Consider the following 23,726-nt stretch of genomic DNA (forward strand, 5'->3'; position numbering starts at 1 on the left):
CTGGATAGGGAATTTGTGGGTAGCGGAAACCCATATTCTATTACATTAAAGGGAAAAATAAATAATGTGTTCCCTATACCACCTATATTCCTAATCACCTATAAAACAACCCACTGTGGATTTCTGCATGTCATTTAATACACCAATTACCTAATTACTTGACTCTTCATGAACTCATTAGTGAATATGCTTGTGTGCGGTGTGCTACAATACTGAAAGAATTACATTTTCCTTCTACACAGAAAGGAACTGTATACTGTAATATAAATAAACCATAAAATGATTTGTTAAAGGTACACAATGAATGCCAATATAATTACCAAAACAAAAGAAACAGGTTTCTTTTAATTACCTTTTTTATATAAATTTGTGGCTGCGTTGGGTCTTCGTTGTGGTGCGCGGGCTTCTCATTGTGGTGGCTTCTCTCGTGGCGAAGCACAGGCTCTAGATGCACGGGCTTCAGTAGTTGTGGCGCGCAGGCTTCAGTAGTTGTGGCTTGTGGGCTCTAGAGCACAGGCTCAGTAGTTGTGGCGCATGGACTTAGTTGCTCCGCGGCATGTGGGATCTTCCTGGACCAGGGCTCGAACCTGTGTTCCCTGCATTGGCAGGTGTATTCTTAACCACTGCGCCACCAGGGTTTAAACGCTTACTGACTCAAGGCAGAGCTGGCCAAGTGAGACGCAGAAGTTACTGAACAGCACAACTGTGGGGAGAGAAAAGTCAAAGTGAGCTGGGGAAGGAGCAAGTGAGACCACCCAACACCCAATGCACAAACACTTCTTAATCGTGGAAGCAGTAGGCAGTCTTCTCTTCTCAGCATTCAGGAGTCTGGAAATGGATGGATAACTGTGGATCATCGCCCAAAGTCACAAATGAGGCAGCAGGATTTTTAGAAAAACACTAAAAGCAGGCATCTGTTTTAACTGCTATGTAACTATATAATTTATTATCCACACTGGGGACAATTTTGAAAGTGAAAAATATATTTTAAGAATTTTTAAAAAAATATTTTTAAGCATTCATAGATTGACAAGTTGGTTTTATTATAATGGTAGGCCTATAAAATAATTCCAGTGAAAAATTATTTTCAAAAATAAAATCATTTCTAAAAATAAAACAATCTGTATCCATTAAAGCAAAAATTAAATTAAATTATTTAGATTGAGTAGTCTAAAAGGTTAAAAATAACATAAGCAGAACAGTATTCTTATTTCATAAACATTTATTGTAATAAGTTCTAGAGTCATATCTAGATATCTATATCTATTGCTATGCTACAGGTATTTTTCTAAAGAATGAATTTTTAATAAATATTTCTATATTTCTATTTTCTCATAAAATTGCCTTCAATCTTTTTCAAAGTTGCATTTCATAGTTTATAAATTTAAAGTTGCTGGGACTTCCCTGGCAGACCAGTGGTTAAGACTATGTGCTTCCACTGCTGGGGTTGCAGGTTCGATCCCTGGTTGGGGAACTAAGATCCCACATGCCTCGCAGAGAGGCCAAAAAAAAAAATTGTTGACACCATCAGTTTGAGATAGGCTGGGACCTGGGACCCTTTGCTGCAGTGCTTGCACCTGGACAAACATCTTCTTGAGCAACAAAATACAAAGAAACTATAAGGGACCAAAAATAACTGCATGCATGGTCAGTTGGGGGCAAACTATGGAAACCAAGATACAAAAAGAACAAAAAGACCAACTGCCACTTCTGAAGAGCCCGGAGCAAAAACAGGGTGTCAGGAGCAAAAGCAGGGTACTGGGCATGCCCCCTGCACTCAACACCACCAAAGGGGTGGGCAGACCTCCTAAGCCGCCCCTCCAGCCCGACCCCTGGACCCACCCCTACCCTCACCGCATATAAGGGACCAGTTCAACAACCCCCATCCCCCTGCCCCCGGTGAGCAGGGGAACAAGCAAGGAAGGGAATCTGTGGCTTGTTTTAGCTCCCCCTCTGCTGCAGCAGCGGCCCCAATAAAGCCTTGCATGAATTTCTCATCTGGCCTTTTATCAATTTCTAATGATTGAGGAGGCCAAGAACCCTGGTTGGCAACAAATTGACTCTTCTCAGTTGACAGCAGTATTTTTAATTAAGAAAATAGTCTTTCTACAGGTGCTGAGATATCTGGTAAGTGAAGAAGTAATTCTGTTAAATATTCTCAATTCTAATTTTTTTCTTAGTGAAATGTGTTACTATTTCAGTTCAAATCTTTTCACAGGTACCATTCTTTTGTCATTCAGGGAAACTGTGACAAATATTTTATGAGACAAAACTCATCAAGTAAGTTGTCTCTATTTATGATTTTTAAAAATGTTTTGCCAAATTTAGATGCTACAAAATCACAGAACTTCACAATTTCATTCCATTCCAGTACATAATATAAATCCATCCAGTTAAATATAAAAGCTCCATCAAAATGTTCTTCCTGTAAGATATTTCAAAGCATAAGTATTTACTCTCAAGTTTAAAATTATTTAATTTCTTCAATTCCTTCTTTGGTTTTGTAGGTACAAATTTTGTTTTCAATAGTTACAGTTTCCTAAAAGCTTCCAGAGCTGAAGTCTTTTGGCTCACCATTCCTTGAATACTTGATTAAAAATTACCAACTTATTTTAAACAAAATGCAAACAAAATTTAGAGTACTAGTTTGTTTAAAAATATTTTTTTAAGTAAAAGGTCACTATGTATTGTATTACACTTTGGTTGATTTACAAAGTAGCACTTCAAAGGCTGAACATTTCTAAAATCTAAGAACATGCAGAAAAGGAAAAAAAGCACATACTGCCAGGCTGAAGCACTTTTTAATTCGACATCAGCTCTATCACAAATATTTTGTAGCTCAGTTTCTCTGTGTATAAATAAAAATATTTATAATGTCTGTCAACTATAGCTTCTATTTTGTTGGTAGACTCTCACAGCTTGTTTGGATGCAGTTTTGAACTATGAACGCGCTACATCTAATTCCAAATACATTTCTGCTCCACAGATTTCTTAATTTAGTAATAACACTATTTTTCCCATTATGCTGTGCGCCACCAAAAATCTGTATTTTTAGTACCACCACAATCTTCACTGTTGAATTATTTTTAAGTGAAGTGATAAACTACAGTAATGTCAGATGCTATATCTTTGACAAAATGATCTTTCAAAAGCTTTGAGTCCATGAATTGGATTGAAAAAAATAATCAAACCATTATTTAAATTAACTGGCTTTTTCTTGAAGAAACTGATATAAAACTGCATCATTTAACTGTTTGTGACATTCTTCTTCTGCTAGTGGAGCCATCCCACAAATATCCCTTTACTTTTCCTATGTGCACAAGAACAGATGAAGGCAAAATTAAGCAAAATTAACTTGTTAGAATAATCATTTTACCTAATTGAAAAGTCATACTTCTCAGAGTGATATAAAAACACAACCAGGCATAACTGTCTTAAAAAGTTACTAATTTTTTAAATAGATGGTGATGCTTTTCCACAAGACTTTGTCTTCTGGGTTTACCTGTGGCCAGTGATATTACCACAGCCCCCAGAGCATCTGGCAAACGTTAACAGGTTTCACATTCATCAATACTCTTGAGCAAAGGATATCAAGTACTGAAGTTTTCATTAAACGCGCACCTTTTTCCAAAGCTCAGTGTGGCAGGAAGAGTTTGGTTTGGCGGTGGGGGTGGGGGGGTTCTCTCTTTTTTTTGGTAAAAAAAGTATTATCACAAGATAAAAACATATAGATTTACACAATGCAATAGATGGCAAGCCACTGAGGTGGCAACCACGAGAGCATTCAGACCATTCTATCTACACTCCACGGTGACACCGACCTCTCAAACTCTGTTTCCAGCAGGTATTTCACACCCACCCAATCCCCCACGTCTCATGCATCCTTCTGACTGCAGTGACTCAATGTCCTGGTGGCTCCAAGGTCAGCCCAGGGCTGAGGCTCATAGCCCAAGTTGCCAACAGGGGCAACAGCAGTTGAATGCATTCAGACCGACGTATCCACCAACCATGGATCGAAAATATTTAGAAAAAAAATTCCAGAAAGTTCCAAAGGGCAAAACTTGAATTTGCCACACCTGGTAAATATTTACACAGCATTTGCATTGTATTTACAATTATTCACACAGTATTTACATTGTATTAGGTATTATAAGTAACCTAGAGATGATTTAATGTATACGGGAGGATGTGCATAGGTTATATACCAACATCTACCCCATTTTATGTAAGGGATTTGAGCATCTGTGGATTTTGGTAGCCTTGGGGGTCCTGGAACCAATGCCCTGTGGCTACTGTGATTCTCCCATCATCAACTACATAGATCAGAAGGAATTACTAGTCCCTGGCCACTCGTATCTGAGGGGAACAGGCTCTCTCTCAGATCCCTCCAGAAGGAATCCATCTTGCTGACACCTTTCCTGGCCTCCAGAACTGTGAGAGAATAAACCTCTGTTGTTTGAAGCCACCGACTGTGGTACTTGTTACAGCAGCCCTAGGAAACCAGGATGCTGCCTTCACTCCCAGAAGTCCCAGTCTTGATTTGCACGTGGAGAACCACATCTCTCTGGCTTGGCAAACTGATCCTTGCAATTTTTAAAGCTTTTGGACAGTTCTGGAACTGACCTGGCACAGGAATGATTTGCGCATCTTCTCTCGTGACACATTCCACTTTACTGTCCACTCATCCAAGGGGAGGTGAAGGGGATGTGGTGGGTCTGGGTGGTGAGGGTGACAGGTTTACTTCTGATACGTCACATCTTCTGGGTGACATCAAGATGATTACACAGAGCTATGTAGGCTTGCCCTTAAATCCTGCAGTGCCCACCCCTGCCCGAGAGCCTACTCTCCCTTAATACTTCAATAAAATAGCTTAGTCAGACATCCATGAATTTGTAAAATGTCCAGGGCTTACATTTTCCAGGTCATTTTTAAAAAATTTTTATTTTATATTATAGCATAGTTGATTGACAATGTTGTGTTAGTTTCAGGTGTACAGCAAAGTGATTCAGTTATACATATACGTGTAACTATTCTTTTTCAAGTTCTTTTCCCATTTAGGTTTAATCCAAATTCCTGTCTCCACTCTGGATGCCACCCTTCATTATTTCCTCAAAGCAGACTTAATACCAAAGAGTAAAGTGAGGAAGAGTTTACTGAAGGTTTGGGAAGAAAGGAGAAGGTGGCTACATAGCATGGAATAGGAAACAACCTAAAACTGAATACCAGGCACCATTCTTTTTTTTTTTTTGCGGTACGTGGGCCTCTCACTGCTGTGGCCTCTCCTGTTGTGGAGCACAGGCTCCGGACGCGCAGGCTCAGTGGCCATGGCTCACGGGCCCAGCCACTCCGCGGCACGTGGGATCTTCCCGGACCGGGGCACGAACCCGCGTCCCCTGCATCGGCAGGCGGACTCTCAACCACTGCGCCACCAGGGAAGCCCCAGGCACCATTCTTAAGAGACCCTTGGCCATCTTCCTCTCCTGGCTCCTGGTCTGCTCTCTTTCTGTGCTCATTTTCCTCTGCGCTCCTTAGAGGTATTTCTCCTCAAGGACACACAGGCTATTCAGGTGTTCTTCCAGGTCCAATTCCTACCTCTGATGTCTCCTCCTTGTGTAATCCGGAAACATTAATTAACCTTATGTGTCTCAGTTTCTTCATTTGAAACACAAGTATAATATTACTCACCCATAAAAGGAAATAAGTATTGACACAGGATACAGCACTGATGGACCTCAAAAGCATTATACTATGTGAAAAAGCCAGACACCAAAGGTCACATACTGTAGGATTTCATTCATAAGAAATGCCCAGAGTAGGTAAATCCATAGAAACAGGAAGCAGATTGGTGGTTGCCACGGGCTGGAGGGGACAGGAATGAGTAACTGCTCAATAGGTATTACAGGTTGAATTGTGTCCCCCAAAAAGATATATTGAAGTCCTAACCCCAAGTACACCTCAGAATATGGCCTGATTTGGAAAGAGAGTTGTTTTTTTTGTTTGTTTGTTTTCTGCGGTACGCGGGCCTCTCACTGCTGCGGCCTCTCCCGCCGCGGAGCACAGGCTCCGGACGCACAGGCCCAGCGGCCATGGCTCACGGGCCCAGCCACTCCGCGGTATGTGGGATCCTCCCAGACCGGGGCACAAACCCGCGTCCCCTGCATCGGCAGGTGGACTCCCAACCACTGCGCCACCAGGGAAGCCCGGAAAAAGAGTTTTTACAGAGGAAATCAAGTTAAAACGATGTCATTAGGATGACCCTAATCCAATACATGACTGGTGTCCTTATAAAAAGAGGAATCTGGACACAGAGACAGACACATAGAAGAAAGACAATGTGAAGACACACAGGAAGAATGCCTTTAGCAGATGGAGGCAGAGATTGGACTGATACAGCCAGAAGCCAAAGACCACCAAGGGTTTCTGGCCATACTAGACGCTGTGAGAGTCAAGGAAGGATTCCATTCAAAGTCTCAGAGGGAGCACAGCCCTGCAGACACGGTTGATTTAGGAGCACCAGCCTGCAGAGCAGTGAGACAATACACTTCTGTTGCTTTAAGCCATCCAGTTTGTGGTACTTTGTTACAGCAGCCCTAGGAAATGAATACAGTGGATACAGGGTTTCCTTTCCAGGTGATGCAAGTGTTCTAGAACTAGATAGAGGAGGAGGTTATACAACATTGTGAATGTTACTGAATCGTTCACTTTCAAATGCTTAATTTTATGTTATGTGAATTTCACCTCAACACACACACATACACACAAGTATAATATCAATAACACCTATCAGTTGTGAACATTCAGTGAGTCAGCACACAGGAAGCATTTGGAACAGTCCCAGAGACACAGTAGTCGCTCAAGAGAAGTTACATAGGGGCTTCCCTGGTGGTGCAGTGGTTAAGAATCCGCCTGCCAACGCAGGGGAGCCCTGGTCTGGGAAGATCCCACATGCCACGGAGCAAGTAAGCCCATGTGCCACAACTACTGAGCCTGTGCTCTAGCGCCCGCGTGCCACAACTACTGAGCCTGTTCTCTAGAGCCTGCGCGCCACAACTACTGAGCCCACGCGCCACAATTACTGAAGCTCACGTGCCTAGACCCCATGCTCTGCAACAAGAAAAGCCACCACAATGAGAAGCCTGTGCACCCGCTCGCCACGACTAGAGGAAGCCCATGGGCAGCAACAAAGACCCAATGTAGCCAAAAATCTAAAAATAAATAAATTTATATATAAAAAGGAAGTTTAGATAATATTAGTATTTTCAAGTCTCTCTCCAAACTTCTCACCTCTAACCATCAAATAATGAGCAGCAACTAATCCCCCCAACCCTGTTTTCTCCTTATGCACAGCATTTGTGCTCTCTTCTTCCAGACCAAGCTGTGTGAGTACTAAGTCTGAAATGCCTTCTCTTTATACACAGCCTGACCCCTCAAGTCATTTTCCCCAGAGTTTCTCACCCACAAGATGAATGGTACCTCCCACCCACCTACCACCCCTACCACCAAGTATTCAAAAATTAGCAGCAGAGAAATTTATTAAAAAATGGAAATTATTTCCATCCCAGTAAGAGGCTGCATATAAAAATGTTCTCATTTCTCTGCTACGTAAGGTCAGGCATTTTCAGTCCTCACTCTTGGGGGCGGGGGTGGCACATAGGGAGGGATGACTTATGGGACCCAATCACACTCTCTCCACCTGCTGCTAACCCGCATTCCTGTAGGCTGTGATGGCAGAAGCCAGGAAGGTGGGTTACCCTATAGGAAAATCCGATACCTAGCCCCAGGGCTCTGGGTTCCATAATCAAGTGAGTTTACTGTCCTGTACTCAGTTCATTCCAGGAGAAGAAAGTCCTAGTGGGTGGGTTGCCAATTTATTAAAATAGTGCAAGACCCAGAAGAACTAAGGTCTTGATTCAAGAGGATAAAGAAATCAACAGATGAATGGTAAGGAAGTCCAAAAGGGAGGGGATATATGTATATGTATGGCTGATTCATTTTGTTGTACAGCAGAAACTAACACAACATTGTAAAGCAACTGTACTCCAACAAAAATTTATTAAAAAAAAGAAACCAACAGAAAATGACTTGCTGACTTTAAAGCTGTCTTGCTTTTCACCCCACCCCGCAGAATTACAGAACAGAAAGACAGAACGCTTTGCTAAGCACTGAGAAACCAGCCTTTGAAAGATCTGATGCTTTGTGCGAGTGGGAAATTGATCATGGAAGAAAAGGAAAAGAAAAAATCGTGCAAGCCAACTCGAGCAATGAAAGAAAAAAATCAAGGAGACATGTAAGACCACAGCAGCCAATTTGAATCAAGCATGCCATAGATTTGGGGCAGGCTCTTTTGAAAATAGATGCCTCAAATTACATTTCATAGAATTGCTGTTAATGCCCTACAACTTACCATAACATGCTGCATCTTCAGAAGTCCCTTTTTTATTACTAATATTTTATTGTTTTTATAGTACGCACCCTAGGAGAGAGTATGTCAGAATGAAAATGTATCAGCCATGAATCCAGGTGGTAGCGCAAAGCGCTGGTTTGAATGATTCTGTTACAAGCTAGATACATATTTATGCCTGCGATGCTTTCTTCTTCATAAATATTTTCTCTGGTGTCTCCATGGTCTCCCCTATCCGTTTAGGGATCAGCTAACCCCACAATCAAACACTATTGGGCGAGCCATGGAAACAGACAGCTGTTTCTCAAACAATTGCACAAGGAGGAAATACGTGCAATCCTCATCACAGTAGTAACAGGTTGCTGGGAAAGGATACCCCTTCCCTTTCATCTGTTGAGGTTATCAGAAAGAGCGAGGCTACATTTAGGAAGAAAAAAAGAGTCCTTACTATAGGACAGAGCAAGTGAGAAATTTTATGAGTCAAACAAATAATGATGGTATAACTATCAAAATAACTGCAGTCACCATTTACGGAGCACACAGGCCAGGCTTTGTGCTGAATGGTCTACGTGATTTATCTCATTTAAACCTTCCAGCCACCCTGTGGGGGTAAATGTCATTATACCCCTTTCAAAGACGAAGCAGCTGAGACTCAGAAACCATTGCCAAATTTATAAGCTATTAAGTGGAGCCAGCCCTCCGATTTAGGTTTATCTGATTTTGAAGCCCATGGTGTTATTTACAACGCCCCTTGCCAAACTGAAAGTCCTCACGTGCCCAAGGACAATGCTACCAGTTCTCTCCAGACGATTCTTATTCTTTTTGTCAAAGGATGCCATTTTTTGGCATAAACAATCTGTAGTTTCCATGGCTGGCATTCCAATTGTGGCCAGGTCTGCTTTTCTGAAACTGAGAAAGATCATTTCCTTCTTGCTACCCAAGGTAAGCAAAGTACACTTGGTCTTTGGGATTAAAAAAAAAAAAAGGTCAACAGATATAAACAGGTGAATATAGTTACTGTGAAAACAAACAGTAAAAATGGAGCCCCTGGATGGAAACATGATTGCCCTGCGGTCAAGACATAATAATTGCTAGAGGGTTAAAGAGAAGAGAAAGAGGACGGAGGAGAAAGATGAGGAAAGCCAAGAGACCCACTCAGAGCATAAGATAAAGGCAGAGAAAAGTAAACGCTTTTCTTGCATAATTAAAACTGGGATCTTACAAGATACAAAGTTAGACACTGAGTAAATTATATATTTCTAATTTCTCTACTGAAGCGCCATGGGCTAGAGACAGCCTCCCAGGTATTAATGAAAAAGTCTCAGTATGGTGCTCCTAATTTGCCGCAGTGTGCCAAAATTAACAAAATAAGCTCGGAAAACCGGCAAAAATGCCAAAGTAAACTCCTTTGATCAGTCATTTCTCTTAATGGCAACCGTTCTCAATCTGATCACCACCACCACCACCACCCCCGCCGCCAATGCACCACCATCTCAACATACACACGTGTTCAAGCGTGCACGTGTGCGTCACACATACAGAACGAGAGACAATTCTAAGAGTATTTTCTGGATGGCTTGCTTTGCCTTTGAAATGTGTTTCATTATTCTTTAGCAAAACTTAAGGCACGTCATCATCCTGCTGACAAACTAAGGCCTAATGACCCGCCACACTTAGCAAGAACGAGCCATTCAAATCCTTAGACAATGGAGATGCAGCCTAAGACAATGGAATTCCACTTCCTCTTTGGGCAGCTTTTGTTTCATTCCATTTCTTCTAACTGCGTGAAGAGCAGGCGTGTTAAAGGCCAGCCAGGCTTAACGCTCTGAAACAGGCAACTCACTGGTTCCTGGGCCAACTCCTCCTTACTCAGAATCTCCAAGTCTCCTCACTTGCCCCTTTCAAAACCTCTCCAACGTCTAAGACCTGCTCAGATGCTCCTGGTGGGGTGTAAATTCATACCATCTTTGTAGCAAGCCATTTGGCAGCGTGTATCAAAAATCTCAAGAATATCCTTTTCTGTGAATCACACAAAAATATAATCCACATCAAAAATGTATGCACAAAAAATGTTACAGAATCATCTAAAAAAGGGAGGCAAAATACAGTGCCCAATTATGGGAGAAAGCGTAGCTAAATAATGATCCACCCATTTATGCAAGGATATTTTTATCATTAAAAGTGATTATGATATGAAAAAAGTTAAAAAATAGCTACACATTTATTTATAGTATAAACTCAACTATCCGAAATACCACCCACAGAATGAGAAGAAATGCCAAGTGTAGTTACCTCTAGTCTAGATGGTGGAATTATGATTATACATAAAATAATAGAGGAAATAGTATCTTTTCTCATAGCTCTCTTTTCCTTTACTGTCCAGATTTCTGCAATGAGTGTTAATGTCTTCAAGGCAGGAAAGCGTAGTGGTTAAGAGCAGTCTCGAGTCAGAAGACCTGGGTTCACAGCCTGAGTCCACCACCTACGGGCTGCATGCCTTTAAGCAGGTTACTTAACTCCCTGGAATTCAGTTCCCTCACTGATACGATGAAGAGGATTAAATGAATTAATATGCAGACATACCTCATTTTATTGTACTTTGCTTTACCATATGCTTCATGGATACTGCACTTGTTTTACAAATTGAAAGTGTGCGGCAACCCTGTGTTGAGAAGTTGATTGGTGCCATTTTTCCAACAGCATTCACTCACTCCCTGTCTCTGTGTCACATTTTGGTAACTCTAGCAATATTTCAAACTCTTTCATTATTATTATATTTGTCGTGGTGATCTGTGATCAGTGAGCTTTGAGGCGGCTATCGCAAAAAGATAACTTGCTGAAGCCTCAGATAAGAGTTAGCATTTTTTGGCAAAGTATTTTTTTAATTAAGGTGTGTACATTGCTTTTTCAGACATAACGCAATTGCACACTTAAGAGACTACAGTATAGTGTAAACACGACTTTTATATGCACTGGGAAACCAGAAAGAATTTGTGTGATTCGCCTTATTGTGATGGTCTGGAACTGAACCTGCAAATTTCTCCCAGGTATGCCTGTATGTAAGGTGCTTAAAACAGTGGCCTAGAGTAAATGCTCAGTAAACATTACCCATATTATTAAACATTTATTGAGTGCTTGTTGTGTGCCATGTTGAGTGTTAAGCGCTGTGGATAAAAAGATGAGTATGATTGATTTTTTGTTCTCGAGTAGGGAAAGCAGACATGCAAACAGATACCCACAGTTCATTGAGTAAGTTCTGTAAGGAAGGGGAGATACAAGATACTGTGAGAGCAAAGAAGAAGGTCCCTACCCTGCCAGGGCAAGAATTTTTACTACCACTGGAATTAGAATTCCTCAAATAGTTTCAGATTCTTCTGTTACTTCATCTTTATATATTTTAGGCAACTCAGTAGGGAGTGAGTATCTGTAGGGTAACTGGTATCTTGAGTCTATAGAGCATTTTATAGTTTCCAGACTGCCTGCCATCCACACCATCCAAATTCACTCTCACATGACACCTAAAAGGCTGGCTATTTTTCAGCAAGGCTTAGAGAGGTGAAGTGGGCTAAGGCCCCTCAGCTAATAAGGGACAGAGATGAGACACAAACTCAGGTCCTATGGGAGAGAATTGGATGTCATACAGAGATGTTGCAGAAAGGACTTCTCTGTCAGTAGAGACTCAAGTTTTCATTCGTTATGCTCACAGTTTCTAATACTACATGAGAACAGAGTCATAAGAGAAAGAAGTAGGAAGCTAAAGATCTCAAAAGGAGACTTTGAGCCAGCCAACCGTATGGTTGTCTACACAACAAAGTTAGGATCTGAAAGATGTACCCTGTAAAGATCTCTATTTGACAAGGGAGTCTCCCGCACCACAAGGGCAGCAAAGGGGTTTGGTGCACCAGTGAGCTGGCAGAAGATGGGGAAGGCCAAACACGAACCCCTAGAGAGAGAAGGTTTGGACAAACTACCACCAAGAGCTCAGACTTTTTATAGGAATGCTAGACTGAGATACAGACTACTTGTTGATCCAAGGACTACTGACCTTATACTCCCTCATGCCTACTAATTTAATTTAGGCTTTCATCTGCTGGCTGCCTTTGAGCCTATCATTCATCCATAAAATTTTCTTTTATGTACCCAGCTACTGAGAAGCAGGGTAATCTAAAGGAGATAACAATGAACTTGGAAGCCAGTGACCTGAGATCAAACTTAGTTGAGCTATTCATTAGTTGTATGACTTTAGCAAGAGACCTTCACCTCTGTAAGCTTTAGCTTCTTCCCTTATAATATTAACATAAAAATGTCCATCTCTTAAAGTTGTTGGCAGATTAAATGAAATATATGTTTCTGAAGCATTTAGCAAAATGGCTTGGCTCATAAATATTACTTATTCTTCTGAATAAGGGAATGGATACTTGGTGCTAGTCGACGACATCATCAGCATCACAGGGTAGTCATGTGTCAAGAATCACAGGGTCCTGACTGCTCGGCATGCATGCCGGTCAGCTGGACTACAGCTAAGTCACCAACAGAGACATTTTCCACTGGAACTAGAGCCTCCATACTGAAGGGTTTCCTTTTTATCCAATTCCCATGGCCTTCACCCAACTGAATGGATTAATCCACTGTTTTGAACATCTAGGTCAATAGTCTTCATTGTTGTCATAGAAAATTGAGAGCTGCTCTAGGATAAAAATAAATCTCTCCCAAGACCTACATTTCTGTATGGAGTCTGAGATGTGCTGAATTGCTCTTGATCAACACATTTTTCCATTGCCAAAATGAGTCTTCATACAATAACAGCCACGCAGACTCTCAGAGATTTCACCAACCATAACTCTACGCACGACTGTCGTGAATGAGGAAATATGATTAGGAGATTACAGTTCTGGTGTTTTATTTTAAGGGAACTTAAGGAAAATGAATGAACTGAGCTATTTTGCATTTTTCAGTAGAATCATTTATAGGAGTGGGTAATGGAGAACTCGAGACTGGTGGAAAAAAAAAAAAAGGCACAAACGATGTTGCCACTTCACAGCCTATCAGCATAGCTCATCTGTGCCTCCTGTCCTGAACAGTTGTGCAGTGTTGCTGTACATGGTTAAACAGCTGCTATTTGTTTCTGGCATCTTTATTTCGGTGCTGGATAAACTGCCCTGGAACTTTTTAAAAATTACTTTATATCTAAAGGTGTAAAAAAGACAAGATCTTTATCATAACATTTCACATTGTGCTTTCTATAAGTTAGGTCACTTACAACAGTATCTCTGGGACTTGAGTAATGGACTAAACTCCTCTGGCAGGTACAGGATGTTTCTTGTTTTATATCACATCTACTTTACAATGAACTGTACTGTGGCAAAGTTCAAGGTTCTTAGAAATCTTGTTAAAAATAAAGGTGCTTTCCTACTTTCGAATATCTTTTATTGTAACAACAGTGCTTTGGCATTGCTAACTTTTTTTCTGTCTTCAAGTCCTAGGCTTATAATTCTGACATCTCTCCCATGGAGTTGGCAGTAAAGCAAAATTCCATACAGCCTCTTTTACTTTCCCACTGATACTATTATAAAATTAGAGGTGCATTTCTATGAAAATAATTTGGCCCTGAAACGTAATCAAAAGCACATTTAAGAATGCAACACATATTTTAAGCACATGTTTTAAAAAATAAAGATAACTTGTGTTGAACAATATTCAAAATAGCCGTACAATAAGGGGAAAAGCACTGGACTTGGGTTTGAATCTAAGCCCCAGCAGTTACCAGCCGTGCGATTTGGGGCGTGTTATTTACCTTCACAGAGTTTTGTTTTGTCTTATTGGACTAAATACTTACTTCCTGGGGTCATTATAAGGATTAAGAGGCACAGAAGTATAATATCTGATATATAATACAGGTTTAATAAGTATTATTCAAACTGGATGAATGACTAAAAATAAGCTATAAAAGTAGCTACATGAAGTGGTAGCACTGATAAAAAAACAAAATTGATTTAGTTTCTGAAGATTTTTAAAGTACAAACCTCACATTGCCCATATTTTTAAAATCTTGATTGACGTTTTCACAAATTACACATGTAATACAATACTGGACAAAACAAAACATTTCAGAAAAACATGATAACAAGTAATGAAAGTTTCTCATAATTAATGAATCCATAATTTTTGAGCCTGGATTCAAACCCAGGTCCAATTAAGGTGGCTATCTACTCTACCTTGCCTGAAACTCTGTCAGTTTACGCCTCACATCCTGGCATAATTAATAGTGCCTCTTGCACAGTTAAACTGTCTCGGTATATGGACAGTACGTTTCCCCTCAACGCATAACTTACCTCCCCAGAAGAACCACCCCCTACAGCTGGGTGCCGTGCTCTCCATCTCTCTGCTCCTCTTTGTTATTAGTTACCCTTAAAAAGCATTATTTGCTTGTTTTCCACAATTTATTTTATTTTTTTTAATTTATTTGTTTTATTTATTTATCATTTTTTACTGTGTTGGGTCTTTGCTGCTGCGCACGGGCTTTCTCTAGTTGTGGCGAGCGGGGGCTACTCTTCGTTGCGGTGCGTGGGCTTCTCATTGCGGTGGCTTCTCTTGCTGCCGAGCACGGGCTCTAGGCACGCAGGCTTCAGCAGCTGTGGCTCACGGGCTTAGTTGCTCCGCAGTGTGTGGGATCTTCCCGGACCAGGGCTCGAACCCATGTCCTCTGCGTTGGCAGGCGGATTCTTAACCACTGTGCCACCAGGGAAGCCCCACAATTTAACTTTTCCTCTTATTACACGGATTGAATTTTTGTAGAAACGTAACTCCCATATGTGTTAATTTTCCTATTTGAAATAAGACTGCATAATTTTGTTTTAAATGCATTTTGCGTTTCCAAGAAGACATGCTAGTGAGTAAAAATGAAACATAATACTAGTTAATGCTGACTTTTTAAAAGTTCCGTGAAAAAGGTAATTTTACTTGAGTTCTGCTCTGTAAATCTCATCCAAGTGAGCACAGATGCAGAAATAAACATTATTCAAATAGGTGAAGTGTAGTAAAATCTCACTAGTTTGGAATCAAACAATCTGGAATTTGAGATCATTTGGAGAAGATGTGAACTGAGGTTTACTCTTGCTTAAGAAGTCATTTCTTCCTGACGATGAAAATGAACATTTAAAATAAGATTTTAGGGCCAAATGTTTACGAGATCAAGCTGCATGTTATAAAAGGGTTATAAAAGAAAAATATATGATTTAGTCTAATTTGACTTAAAGCCTGAGCTTGAAATTTTTTTGATTATCTATTGCACGATTCTGTAATTCAGGTTATTCCTTAAATTAGAAGGTCTATTGAGGTGCGAGGGCAACCTCTTGATTAGCTACTCAACACCCACATCCACTTCCTTCTCCTTTGCAGCCCAGATACATTCCCAGCCTGCTTTGCAGCCAGTGGTGACCCGGTCCCAGCCAAGTCCCTGGAGGTGGAGATGGAAGGGAAGGGCACAAGGTCTTCTAAGAAGATTTGCTGCCTGCTCCCCACGTTGCCTGCCTTGGATGTTTGGAGTTGCAACTGCATCTCACAAACATGAAGGAAAGGCTAAGAGCACTGCAGAGACGCCAACTCTAATAATGCTGAGCAACTAAACCAATATTTTTCTCATGTAGCAAAAAGTCTGGAGTGAGGCAGCTGCCTTACTCCAGACTTTCTGCTACATGAGAAAAATAAACCCATATTTGTTTAAGCTACTGTGAGCTGGATGTCCTGCTACTCGGGGACAAGTGCATGCCTAACCAACACAAGGGTTTGGGGGCCCAGGTTCCTAGGAGATGTCGGTGCCCACAAAGGCAAAGCAAAAGCAAAACTATGTACAGACCAAAGTCATGAGATGCCTTCCAACTGTCAGTGCACAGATGGAAGCAATAAGGTTGACTCCAAAGTAGACCCCAGAACTCCACAGACACACACACACACACACACACACAGTGCAGGGGGCTGAGCATTAGCTAATTCTTAATCAAGAATTCAACAGAATCTTGCTGAAACAAGTCTACTTTACTTTAAACTGATGTTTCGTATCCTTCTAAAAAGTGATGTGGTTTCCTTCAAGCCTTAAAAAAAAAAGAGTAGTTCCTCTCGAATCAATTTAGCCTTTTAACTTCAATTTGGACTCCACTATTTTATTTTGAAGTAAATATTCTCAGAACAGCTGGCAAAGCTATGTTCAAATATAAATGTTAAACATATTCCAGATGTAATTCTTTTTATTATTAACTGCCATTCCACGAAGTCGTGGTAACAAACACGGGTTCTAGAATTGGAATGCATGGTTCCCAACCCTAGCTCTACCACATACAGACCCTGTGAACTTGGATTTGAGCTTCCGTGCCTTAGTTTTCTCATCTGTAAAACAGAGAGAGAGTTCCTCTTTAATAGAGTAATTGTTATAAATTACTGATATGTACCATGTTTTAAAAAGTGCATGGAGAGGTAAGCACTCAATAAATATTAGGAATTATTACGAGTGCTTAAAAGTTGATTCTATTTCTTATATACAAATACACACGGGCTTCCTTGGTGGCGCAGTGGTTGAGAGTCCGCCTGCCAATGCAGGGGACGCGGGTTCTGTGACCCGGTCCGGGAAGATTCCACATGCCGCGGAGCGGCTGGGCCCGTGAGCCACAGCGGCTGAGCCTGCGCGTCCGGAGCCTGTGCTCCGCGACGGGAGAGGCCACAACAGTGAGAGGCCCGCGTACCACACACACACACACACAAAAAAAAAAATACACAGACTATGCATGTATGTATACGTACATTTGTAAGTATGTGTATGTACAATCGTTTTTGTTTACTCTGGATTCTCAAATGAAACATGGAATAATTTAAAAATTGGATTATCCAGTCCTTGTAAACCTAGACAAACCCTAATGAATAAATTGTCCTTAATCTCTTTTGCCTCTATTTTTTAAAATTCTGTGTGCTCATTTGGTAAAAATTTGTGTAATGGGACTCTAAAAACCATTTACTCGTATTTCCATGAAAAACCTGAAAGAACATGGGTACTTCTTGAAAATTCTTGGGCTAGCTCTCTTGAGCATCAACTATTACTATCTCTCCACACCACCCATTATTAGCAAACATATGTTTTGGGTTGTGTTCGGTTGGATTTTGTCTTTTTATCTTTTCCCTTCTTGCAAAATTGTTGTAACCTCTGTCTGCCTCTCAATGTCTTCATCTGTGCCCCGGGAACCCTTTCCATTTCTAAGTTTAAATACGTGACCTGTTCCTTTGTACCTCTTAGCCACACGCTCTTCTTAATATTTTAACTCTGGTTGCTTGAACTTCAGCTCATCTGAGAATACAGGTATTAACCAAGTGAGTTGCCTCTAAGGTTCCCAGTCTTTCTTCTCCTTAGCGAAAGAGGTTTGCTTTCCCCCGCTGCACACCAGCCTGTTCCAAGCCACCAGCACCCCTCCATCTCCTCTGCTGAACATGTGTCTCCAGGACTTGCTCCTCCCATGGGGCAGGCTTACTGCAGCCTGTTCTCTCCACCCAGCCTCTTCTTCCCATCCCAGCATCTGTCGTCCTGAACGCTCCCACTGCAAGATCGCTATCTTCCGCAAGATCGCTATCTTCCAAATTGCCTTCCTGAGCTGCAGCTGCCACCACTCCTCAGCCGTGGTCAGTGTCAGGTCTGAGAGAACTGTCCCCTCGCTGGCTTCTCTAGCTCCCATATTAAAAAGCTGTCATCATGACATTTCACTTGTCAGCAACATGATGCATGAATCAGATGTTTCCTTTTACGCTTTCATCTTCACCACATGTAAGAATTAGTGTCTAATGACACAGAGGCGAAAAGTTAATGGAAATGTAATTGAAAAAACTACCATCCCGGCAGGAATTGAACCTGGTGGCCTCAACACAGAAGGGAGATATTTCATCCACTAGGCTCTGGAGTTTGGTTTAGCATGCTTGGGTGTAGATGGTATCACTATGGTAAACAGATAATTCCCTTATTTTCCTAGTATTACTTCGGTCAACAGAATAAAGAAGGGAGTGGGTTCCGATTTAAATGTCAGGGCTATCCACTTTCAAGATTCCAAACAGGGGAGTTTTAATGAAAATAGGATTTAATTTCCTGTAAATGTTTGAGTTCTTCAACCCTAATATATAGAAATGATGAATATTTATGCATACCTTCCTCTAAGTTAGAGCAGCATTTAGTCACTCCTGCCCAGAAAAACTCCAGGAGAATTTTTCAGGGATTATGAGTCACACCTCAGATTTTTCTAGAGGAAATAATATTTCTAAATACTTTTGTCCCTCCTTCTTTCATATTTTTCTCCAGAAGCCTAAATCATGAAGAAATGGACAAGGTACACAATTTTGATGATTCAACAGTAATGGAATCCTGTAGGAATTTAGACCATCGGGCTATCATTACATATTTTTCTAAGAATAAATTAATTAAGCTTAATAAATATGCATGATCCAGATTAACCTAGAGCTTTCACCCAATCCGCAACACTCAAGGTTGAGTGAGGTTTCCTGAAAGGTTGACAGAGGTATCTATCCTCAGCCCTTGGTTTGCGTTCAGCCATTTTAGAACATTTTTCTGTTTCCTTGTGCCTGGTTAAGTGGCTGTATGCATCACAGTATGTAATTTTAACTAACTTAACCTTCAAATCATTGAAAAAACTGCAAAAGATTCACAGAAAGAAACCACAGATTGAAAATACTGCCAATAACACCAGCCCCAACAAGCCATGAGAAAATGGCAGAGCCCACAGCTTTCACTCTTTGACAAGCTCTTCACCAGTCACACCACAAGTGAACAACATGGACGCCTTCATTTCCAAAAGGTCAACCAATAAAAGACCTCAAAGTTATTTTTTTTAAACTTATTTAAAATAAGGACTGACACCCGCAATCATTAATGATGAACCTTGCATTAAGCGTCTATTATGACTTGAGACATTAGCCAGTGATGGTATGAAATCTTGATGATTAGCAAGACATTAAAAACAAAGCAGGCAGAACTAGAAAGCAAATGTCTGCAAGTGTTTTAACTAGGCTTAAACTTATGTGAAACCCAACCAGTATTTATAAAACTTGATTAAGCTTAATAATAAATATTTAAAAGCCTCTCTTTTGTGAAGGCAAAAATGGTTTTCCGAGTTGCTAACAAAATTTTTTTTTGAATTTTATTTTATTTTTATTTATTTATTTATTTTGTGGTACACGGGCCCCTCACTCTTGTGGCCTTTCCCGTTGCAGAGCACAGGCTCCGGATGCGCAGGCTCAGCGGCCATGGCTCACGGGCCCAGCCGCTCCGCGGCATGTGGGATCTTCCCAGACCGGGGCACAAACCCGTGTCCCCTGCATCGGCAGGCGGACTCTCAACCACCGCTGTGCCACCAGGGAAGCCCCTATTTTTTTTTTATATAGCAGGTTCTTATTAGTTATCTATTTTACACATATTAGCATATGTATGTCAATCCCAATCTCCCAGTTCATCCCACCACCACCACCTCCACCACCCTCTGCTTTCCCCCCTTGGTGTCCATAAGTTTGTTCTCTACATCTGTGCCTCTATTTCTGCCTTGCAAACCTGTTCATCTGTACCATTTTTCTAGATTCCACACATATGCATTAATATACGGTATTTGTTTTTCTCTTTCTGACTTACTTCACTCTGTATGGCAGTCTCTAGGTCCATCCACATCTCTACAAATGACCCACTTTCGTTCCTTTTTATGGCTGAGTAGTATTCCATCGTATAGATGTACCACATCTTTATCCATTCGTCTGTCAATGGGCATTTAGGTTGCTTCCATGACCTGGCTATTGTAAACAGTGCTGCAATGAACATTGGGATGCATGTGTCTTTTTGAATTATGGTTTTCTCTGGGTATATGCCCAGCAGTGGGATTGCTGGGTCGTATGGTAGTTCTATTTTTAGTTTCTTTAAGGAGCCTCCATACTGTTCTCCATAGTGGCTGTATCAATTTACATTCCCACCAACAGTGCCAGAGGGTTCCCTTTTCTCCACACCCTCTCCAACACTGCTAACAAATAAAAATTACGTTGCTGAAGTATTTTTACCTTTACTTCATCCATGTTAAATTGATTTGTATGTTTTATAAAATACATACTATATGAGGACCAAAGCACATATATGTATGCACAAACATACACAAACATGTTAGAGTAGGTACACTTCTATTGAGAGAATATGGTCAAAAGTGTAATAACGGTCACGTTGAATCAAGAAAGTTGATAGATCTCTGCTCCAGTGAGAATGCAGTAGCAAGATTTTTTTTCCCCAGGGATCTAGGTCTTTTCGTTTTTCCTAATGACAGCTCTGAGAACTCAGTACTAAATTTACTATTCATGCCTTTTCATCTAAATGTAAATCCCTTACTTTTCCTTATGGCCTACCCATTTAGCTTAGGGGTTAACACTTATCTAGAATCAGGCAGACCTATGTGGAATCCCAGCTCCATCATTTGCTAACTGGGTTATTAATCTCTCTGAACCACAGTTTCCCCATCTGCAAGACAGATATTACAGTACCCATCTCATAGGTTGAGACAAACATGTAAAATACTTAGCACAGTGTATGGGTACATGGTAGGAGTCCATTAAATGTTAGCTACGGTGGTGGTGGTGGTGGTGGTTATATCATCATCAACATCATCACCATCATCACTGTCATCATCCCCCTTAAAGGCCATCAACTTTCCAGCTACGTTGAACCACTCACCGTCTCCTCCTGAACGGCTTTCCCTCCAGCTCTCTGTGGTCAAATATTACCCATGCTTTTCCGTCCACTTTACATACTCCCTGCTCCACGAAGTTTTTAGTAACACTGCCCAGCCAGTGAAAGAAAGAGCAACTTTGTTTCTCCTCCACATCACTTAATACTTTGTTTGCATCTCACTTGTGGAACTTAGAGCTTTCTAGCTTGCATATTGCATAGATAACGTGCATGCATCTAAATCATTCGTATGTATGTCCTACTGCTTCATGGTGAGTGAGTTTCTTGAGGATGGGGGTCATTCTCTATTCGTATGTGTCCTTCCCAAAGCACTCAGCATTGAGCCTTGCCCTTAGTGACAATCAGTAAGTATGAACTGGGGGCTTCCCTGGTGGCGCAGTGGTTGAGAGTCCGCCTGCCGATGCAGGGGACACGGGTTTGTGCCCCGGTCTGGGAGGATCCCACATGCCGCGGAGCGGCTGGGCCCGTGAGCCATGGCCGCTGAGCCTGCGCGTCCGGAGCCTGTGTTCCACAACGGGAGAGGCCACAACAGTGAGAGGCCCGCGTACTGCAAAAAAAAAAAAAAAAAAAAGTATGAATTGAATTAATTAATTAATATTTCTGTCCACTCAGTGCAAAACATCTGCTTGAAGGCAAAGACCAAGCAATGAGGCAGCTCAGCAGGTAGTAACTATTTCAATCTTCATGCCTCCAATCCCTGTCACACACTACAGTTAGTGAGGTGGTACCAAGTTTATCCAGACATGAATGTGAAACTTCCCTTCCCTCCCATTCCCCACCATGAACTTGATGACCTTCGAGGAGTCATTAACTATTCTAGGCATCAGTGCCCTCATTGGTGAAAATAGAGAGTTAGATTAAATACCTCAAGACCCCTCTGATTGCAAATCCAGTATCTTATATTTCAGACAATGTCTCGGCGCCAGCAGAAACAGAGGTATGAGAGGAGAGAACTAAAGCATAAAAGCCACTGAGTATCACCTGAGCATCAAGACTGAGGCCAGCAAACAACAGAAAGATGGCTGTTAGGAGCAGCGTTCTGGTTAAATTTAAGGTTAGATATAAGGACAAGCCCATCAGGCCAAGAGCAAGATTCAAGATAGAGGCTAGAGCAGGGACAGGCATTACTCAGGCCCTGTGGAAACAAACAAACAAACAACAGCAAAACATAGTCCATATCAAGTAGCTCCAGATAGAAATTTTTAATATAGGGATCTTGCCACAAAGGTGTTGGAAGAGCTAAAAAGAAAAAAGGGATGGTGAGGCAACCCAGAGATTAGCTATGGCAGGAAGCCACTACCCTTTCTAGGGCTAAGCAAATAATGAGAGGAGGTGATGTCACCAGTGCTCAGGGCTGGGGAGGTCCAGCATGAGAGACTGTCCTGTAAGAGCCACAACTGCAGATAAGACCCAACTACCCCCAAATACACCATCCCAAGCAGAAAACAAGAGGGAGAAATCCCTTGGCTTCTCCCTTTCTCTTATCTTCCAATGACTCTTATTGGCCAAATTGAGCTGTAAGACACTTGGCAAGAGAGTCTGGGGATGTAGTTTATATGGGTCAGCCCCATGCAGTACAAAACAGAGCAGGAGAAAATGAGAAAGGGATCTGAGAGCAAACAGACAACTAAGCAACCCAGATGGTCTTGGAGCTAGCTTCAGAGATGATTTTTCCAGAATACGCTCTCTCTTCATCTGTGACTTTGAAGTTCCCAACCCTAGATGCTGCCGGCACACCTTGCTGTGAAGTGTTGATGCTCTGGAGTAACTAAGAAGAAAGCTGCTGACAAATGGTCTGATAAAATGATGTTTTGATGTAAAGACCCTGATACATAACACTCAGTTGTATAAGTTCCAGAATCCTTCCCTAGATGCTTTCTGACATGTGCTGTACTTGTTTATAACTGGAGCTTTCCCAGTGCAGTGCACGCCAGAAGAGAACACAAGGTGCATTTTTCCAAAAGGACATTGAGCTCATTGTCTTAGACAATGTTACATCCCCATGTAAACTACTGATTTAACATTACCAGTAAACCCATATCCCAGTGATAGGCTGATCCTTCCAACAAAATCATAAAATCCATCAGTGTGTTTTCCTGCTAACGAGAATTAGGAAGATACAAGCTTTCCTTTTTTCTTTTTCTTGTATTTCAAAATGACATTCATTGATTTACAGCTGGCATTTGTGAAATCTACAGTAAAATGACATCACATGCATAGTTAACTTGTACATCTTCAACTATATCCATTCAGGGGGAAAAAGTAGTGTGAGAAGTGGGGGGGCACACAGGGCAGCGGTAAGGAGAGAGAGGCGGAGAGGGGAAGTTTTCCAATAACATGAGCAATTCTACCTACCTTCTTCTCAGTGAGCAAATGCCCTGGAGAACATGGGAGAGGAGCGATGTGAATCTACGCTGCCCTAAGTCAGTCTTTGTTCCTGCTTATCTCTCAGAGCCTCTTGCTAACGTTTAAGGATTTGGCACTGAAAAATCAAATGTTGCGTACGTAGTCTTTAACCGTATACGAATTTTGTATATACTATACATACCAATGCTATAAACTACG

At 41.3% G+C, this 23,726-nt stretch overlaps 1 long non-coding RNA gene across 1 annotated transcript in view; it reads right to left on the reverse strand.

The window, feature by feature from the left end:
* Positions 1–566: 566 nt before the first annotated feature.
* LOC112412500 (uncharacterized) overlaps positions 567–23,726 on the reverse strand; it is a 35,851-nt gene continuing 12,691 nt past the window's right edge. Inside the window, exon 3 of the long non-coding RNA XR_003005818.1 lies at positions 567–703. This is a non-coding gene — a long non-coding RNA (uncharacterized LOC112412500). The remainder of the gene's footprint in view (positions 704–23,726) is intronic.

This window comes from Neophocaena asiaeorientalis, unplaced genomic scaffold (assembly GCF_003031525.2).
Source record: "Neophocaena asiaeorientalis asiaeorientalis breed wild unplaced genomic scaffold, Neophocaena_asiaeorientalis_V1.1 scaffold427, whole genome shotgun sequence".
Lineage (NCBI taxonomy): Eukaryota > Metazoa > Chordata > Mammalia > Artiodactyla > Phocoenidae > Neophocaena > Neophocaena asiaeorientalis.